The sequence below is a fragment of the Sinocyclocheilus anshuiensis genome, unplaced genomic scaffold (genome assembly GCF_001515605.1).
Source record: "Sinocyclocheilus anshuiensis isolate Anshui unplaced genomic scaffold, SAMN03320099.WGS_v1.1 scaffold329, whole genome shotgun sequence".
Lineage (NCBI taxonomy): Eukaryota > Metazoa > Chordata > Actinopteri > Cypriniformes > Cyprinidae > Sinocyclocheilus > Sinocyclocheilus anshuiensis.
The window spans coordinates 1,801,953-1,808,652 of NW_015540881.1; the positions used below are offsets into that span (position 1 = coordinate 1,801,953).

Sequence of the window (6,700 nt, forward strand, 5' to 3'; positions counted from 1 at the left end):
TTTAGTGACGATGTGACACTGCCTCGATTGTGCAAGTGACAATTCCTGTGTCAACTGTGCAGCGTGCAGCTCGCTTTATAGACAGACTGTCTGTCACAGTGTCTGTGAATATTAAAATGCAAAAAGACGGTTTAAATATGAATCCTGCATGTTCCACTTGCCTCGGTATATATGAATGGCGGAATCGCGCTTTTGTTTACTACACAAATACTGAAGCACGCGTGATGCTTGCGGTGATTTCCGGCCTCTGCGTCTCTCTATATGACGGCATGAACACAAAAACCTAATCTCCAGAGCTGCTGTGAGAGTCACTTCGCGAGAATTTTACCGTTTCATTTGAGAAAACTAGAGAAAACTGTATACACACAGAAACTTCCCTTCATTTGATTTTCAGAAAAATTAAAACAAGAATTTCTGGTGGGGAAAAAAAAGAAAGAACAAGTTTGTAGGGCCCTATTATTCAAAATAATAGACTTTTGGACTTATTTTTTCACTGAAATAAATGTTTTTGTAATTACACAGGGAGTAAAGTAACGAAAAAAGGTACCGTTGGGTACCGGCACCGAAATTCAGGTACCGATACAGTACCGTACCGGTTAAAATGTGAACGGTACCCAACCCTAGCTTTCATATGGAAAATTTTCCCACCTGAATTCATCGGTCAGAGCTGATGATGACTTCATCAGCCCACTGACCTGCTCTCGCCACAGGGGCAAGATGAGATGACCTATCCTTCTGTGTCATCGTCTCCACTCTCGCTCCCTGCATTCACTGTTGATTGAGTAAGAGACTATTAAAATACGGGAGTTCGGCCACAGTTCCCGGCTATAAACCATGTCCTGTAATCCTGCGTATTGTCCTGGCCAATCATTTGTCCGTGCGCTGTGCTGATGCACGGTGGCAGAACAGGGTCTAGCTGCATGGCTGTTTGCTGTACTGATTTGTGTTCAGAGATGTGCAGAGATGGGCTGATTGTGACCTTATGACACTGTCACTCCTCACTGAGATGGTAGTGTGGCCTGCAGGCCAATCATTTCCATCCACCCTGCTGCTCTTTTCTCTGGCGTTTCATTTCATTTCACTCTCTCGCTCTGGCTCTGCTTTTTGCACTCTCCTGGGAAACGAAGTAGACCATATTAGCAGCCAATAGTGTATTCACACACATATACAGGCAGAGACACACATTACCCACATTTCTGCTTCATGTAGGTCACTGGGGATGGATATTGTGCTGGAATGAAGCTCTCGGTATGAGGATGTGTTTCTGAGCCTCTTAGTAATTCTGCTCGTCAGAAATTATCAGAGATTTGAGGTTGTTTGTGGAATAATATCTTATCTTATCTTATTTAAAATGTGCACACAAACAAATGCAGATTATTGTATTGCATGCTTAAAAGCATGACATATTGCTGTAAAACGTACTGTAAAAGAATAGATTCTTTAAAATAACATTCACTGTTTTCCACAGAAGAAAGTCATAAGAAATGATGGTTAATGGTGACTTTTAATGAATTAAGAGTGAATTTTAATTTGATTTAACGATCCCTCCATTAATTATACTAGATACAGTACAAACAGGAAGCGGCCTCAATAAAATAAAATAAAAAATAACATACAATTATATAAATAAAATAAAATATAAAATAAAATAAAATAATATAAAATAAAATAAATATTAATATTTGTTCAAATAAAATATAAAATTAAATAAATATTAATATTTGTTAATTTGTGGTTGAAATCACAATGTTTTTGTTGCCTGTAGGAGGTCTTACCTTTTAAAACATTTGAAAAAGAGTTACTGTCATAATCGTCATAACAAAATCATTGTCTAGTCTTGATAATATTCCACTCTATATACTAAAACATGCATGTACATAAGCTGGACCAGGGCTGTTTCTGGTCGGGTTCTGTGAATTTTAGGGGAAAAAAATGTCTGAATTTGTTATCAGTGTTGTCAGATTTTATTGATGATATAACTGAAACATATGCTTGGCCATTTTGAGGATTTCGAGTAGTAGTACGGTAGGACTGGCAGTTTGGGAATTGTGAGTTGTGTATTACCCCACTTCGTTATTCAGTGTGGTTGGGAATTCTGACCGTTTTGTTTTTCACTTCATTGTCTTTGTGAAATTTCCCTCTTGTCAGTGCTTGCCTGATATAATATTCCCACAGTACATGGAATTGAGCTTTGAATGAATTTCAAGGCTGCCTTTAAAATTTCAAAAACATTTTCATTTGGGAGTCGAGGGGGATTAATAAGCTGTCCAGTATGAGCTCTTTCATACCGAACTTAAGATGCGCTTTGAAGAGGGAGAAAAAACTTGACTTTCTCCTCTCTTTGTCTTTCTCATCTGAGTGCTTTCGATTGTTTGCAGCTCAGGAGTCAAACAGTAAAGCAGCACAGAACTTCGTTTGATAAAACGTAAATTTGTCCTCCTCCGATCTAAGCGGAGAGATATGGATTGAACAGAGCAGTTCAAACACACTCCCTTCAATTGCCAAGTAGATTTAACAGAAATCTGGTACAGCAAAATGGGCACTTCGGTAAGTGGAGATGCGCTGAGAAAACTTTATATAATCTTACATAGAAACGCTTGTGGACTGCCAGTGACATCTGTTCAACACTAGCTCAGCCTTTTATTTATTTATTTATTTTAGTGCCGTCAAATGGTTAATCGCAACCAAAATAAAAGTTTTTGTGTACATAATGTGCATGTGCTGTGTATATTTATTATGTATATACAAATACACACACATACAATATATATATTCAAAATATTTACATGTATATACATTTATATTCATATAATTCTATATATAATATAAATTACATGAATATAAATATACATGTAAATACATGTAAATGTTTTCAAAATATACTGTTTGTGTGTATTTATATATACATAATAAATATACACAGTAGACACATATATTATGTAAACAAACTTTTATTTTGGATGTGATTAATCGTTTGACAGCACTTAATTTATTTATTATACATAAACACACAGTTTATGTATTTAATACAAATACACTTTTATTTTATTTATATATATATTTTATTTTTATTTATTTATTTATTGAAATTATTTTTGTATATATTTGTAACTAAATTTATGTATGTATTTAATTAAAAAAATTTATTTTAAGTATTTGTCTATTTAAAAAAAAAACTACATTTTATGTGTGTTCATTAAGTTAAATTAATTGAATGAATTAAAATAAATAAATAAGTGTGCCCTAAGCGCCTGCCTCTTTAGGCCACTCACTGGTTTTGGAACAGGCTTCATATCTGCAATCTCTATTTGGCTGGATGATAAACAAAACATTATCGTTCATTTCAATTTTCTTCAGCACTGACTTAGATGTCAACATTTAAACAAACCAACGGCCAGTCTATCAAAGTGTCAGCAAGCCGTCTGAACTTAATTTAGCTCCGAGGAAACTGTGCCAGCAGGGCAGCGTTCCACGAGCTCTGTTTATCAGCCTAGATGAGCGAAAGAGGAGCAATCAGCAGTTCTTATCCTCCGGTGGACTTGCACTGCTTACTGTAATTGTTGCTAGGCTACTGTATGGGGAGCCGCTTGCATTTTAATGGCCCTCAATGGGCTTTGTAATTGAATTGGTATGCAGAAGAGAGACAGGCCCAACAGGCCCACTGTCTGATTAGAGGCTGATTGCACGCTGGGAGAAAAAACATTGTGTTGAATTATTTGCCATGGCTCTGTTTCTTGGCCCTCTTGGATGATGCTTGAATCCCAGGAGGGATTGTTTGAGGGCGATGGAAAAGAGTGATTGCACTCCCAGCGTTCATTAAAACTTGTTCAGTTAATGCCAATGGACTTTTCAGCTAGTTTAGTTTTATTGATTCTACAGCAGTACTTAGTGACTGAAAATGAGGTGTATTTATGCCAGAGTGTGTCTTTACTAACATATAGATTGAGTTATGATCAGCAGCTGCTGCTGAAGTGTTTATTGAAGTGTTTACTGCAAGCTTTTCTGTGTCATTCTAATCAGTGTTTTTGGCTCTGACTCCTGGAGACTTTGTTTATTATTATTATTATTATTATTTTTTTTTTTTTAAAGTTTACTCTCCCACTCCATGTTAAAATAAATATATTGAAGACAAAAATAGAAACACAGGCCACACTGTGGTCTTTCATAATCATGATCCAGTGTTTTCAGTGTCTCACAACAGCTGGCCTTTGCAGTAAATAATGCTCCACTTGAACTCCATCTCTACAAGCTTATTTTGGGGTTCCACCAAAATAAAAACGTGATAGTTATTATTATTATTATTATTATTTTTAAAATAATTAAATTAAATAATTTAATATTTTTATTTTTACTATGAAAGTGTATTATTACGTTATTTATTTTGAAATATATTATTATTATTATTATTATTATTACTACTACTTAATAATACTTAATACTCATAATATTATTATTAGCAGTATTATTATTATTGTTATCATTATTATTATTATTATTATTACTTAATACTACTACAACTACTACTAATATTATTATTATTATTATTATTATTATTATTATGTAACAACAATTGTTATTTGTGCAGACAAAAAAGCTGCACTTTGATGTTTTTAAAAAAAAGTTACACTTTAAATTGCAATTGCAATTTTTATTTAAAATATCACAATTGTATTTTTTTCTTTAAATTGTGCAGCCCTACAATATCATTTTAATAAATCTTGTTTACCCATCCAGACTCTATAGCCACATAAAGAAAGTCCAAACTGAATTTTAAATCTGAATTTAAATCTAGTAAAAGTGCAACAATGCGATTTAAGCTCTAAAAACCTATGAAACGCTGTCATTTTTCACCTCTTATTTGCATGACATTGAACACTTCTCAACTGTTTGATGCTCTGTGTTTGCTCCACTCCATCGTCAATCGCACAATCCGCTGAGCTGGCCGCTCAGCTCCCATAGAGAATGAATTAGAATATCCCACTCAGCTCCGCACCAGTGGACATGCACGGTTAGCCAAAAGTCTTTGGATGTGGTGTAACTTTCCTCTCGTCGGTGTGTAGCTCAGAATGTTTTGGCTGGCTTTCTGCAGCCCTTATGTGGCACTTCAGTACCTCGTGGAGTGTTTTGCTGATCAGCTGCTGTGAAACGACAGATTGGAGCGGGCCGGTGTGCACACTTTTCCCCCGCTCAGCACTGCTGCAAACACTGAATAAGCTTGACGGTGTTTAAATGCTCAATATTAGCAGAACATGGGTAAGCGGCTCTATTTTCCAACTGTTGATCTGGTCTTAGTATCTGTAAACTGTAAGTTGGTGTTTGCGGTTTTTAGCCACTGAGAGGTCAAAAGTTTTCGCATGCGATTTGGCTATGGCGCCAATTCAAGGCCAGTCGAAAGAGTGCTCAAAGAGTCAATTTAGTCTTATCAGGAATGCTCACCTTGCACTGTGCCTCTGCAGTCATGTGAAGAAGCCACTAGCGAATTGGTTTCAGTGGGAATGGAGTGAGAAGAGAGGCACGCCTCTCTCCTGCATCTCAAACAGTTGGGCTATCTCATTAAACCCAGTTGTTTCCCTGACACTGCGGCACCGATCCCTGTCATCTCAACCCTGGAGCCCTTTGTCTGTATTCCTCTCTCTAACTCAAACATGTAACGCTGCAGAATGAGGCTGTGAGAATCCGTCAAACAGTGACATTTAACTGCAGATGTGTTTACTTATGCTATAGGCAAATTACAATTGGCTGTCACTGAAACTGCAGAAATTAACTAGAAATCTGGCATGTTATGGCAGACCCCTAATGACATATTCAATATTGGGTCTCTGTTGCTAATTAGGAAATACTAAGAGATTGGATTGAATTCATCCAATAACTCGGAAGTCAATTAGTGACTTTATCTTTATTTTCTCAAAATGTGTTTTAATCATTTTAGCCACAGGGCTTTTATTAACATGTTGTGCTTTAGCTGTTATTAAAAATGCAGCAAGGTTCAACTTTAAAAAAAAATAATTTTATATTTTTATAATTTTACATTTCTTATTTTTAAGTATAAAATTATATTTACATATTTTATGTTTTTGTATAATACATGTGATTTATATTTATTTTCAGTAATCGTGATCTTTTTTTATTTTTTCTGACTTTATAAGTCTGACTATATTCGACTTTTTTATTGTTAATGAATTAGTTTACAAATTACATTTTAGATTTGCTTATTTTAATGTATATTTTTAAGTGTCGTAATTATATTTACATATCTTATATTTTTACATAAAATATTTATTTTTAATAATCATAATTTTTAATGTTTTATGATATATATATATTTTTAATACTTTTTATTTATTTCATTTTTTTTTATTTTACAAAAAATATATAGAATCTATACAGGTATTTTTTACTTGCAAAATGGGCATACAAGTTGAAACGTTTTTAAAATTTGTGACCTTTTTGAACTTTTTTTTTAACTAGTTTTTTTGTTGTTTTTTTACCAAATGTGACCCTAGACCACAAAACCAGTCTTAAGTAGAGATCGACCGATATATCGATTTACCGATATTTTTCCCAATATTTAAGCATTTTTACCATAAGCGGATATCGGTTTTGTAATATCGGATTCACCGATAAACGGCGCCATCTTGTGGGTGTTTTGAGAATTGCGCGCAGGATCGCCATTGCAGCGCGTCTGAGGGGAGACGAGACA

At 34.7% G+C, this 6,700-nt stretch overlaps 1 protein-coding gene across 1 annotated transcript in view; it reads left to right on the forward strand.

Annotated features, from left to right (window-relative positions):
• The window catches only part of LOC107688496 (TRAF2 and NCK-interacting protein kinase-like), a 125,101-nt gene that overhangs the window by 57,275 nt on the left and 61,126 nt on the right, over nt 1-6,700 (forward strand). The gene's annotated exons all lie outside the window — the stretch shown is intronic.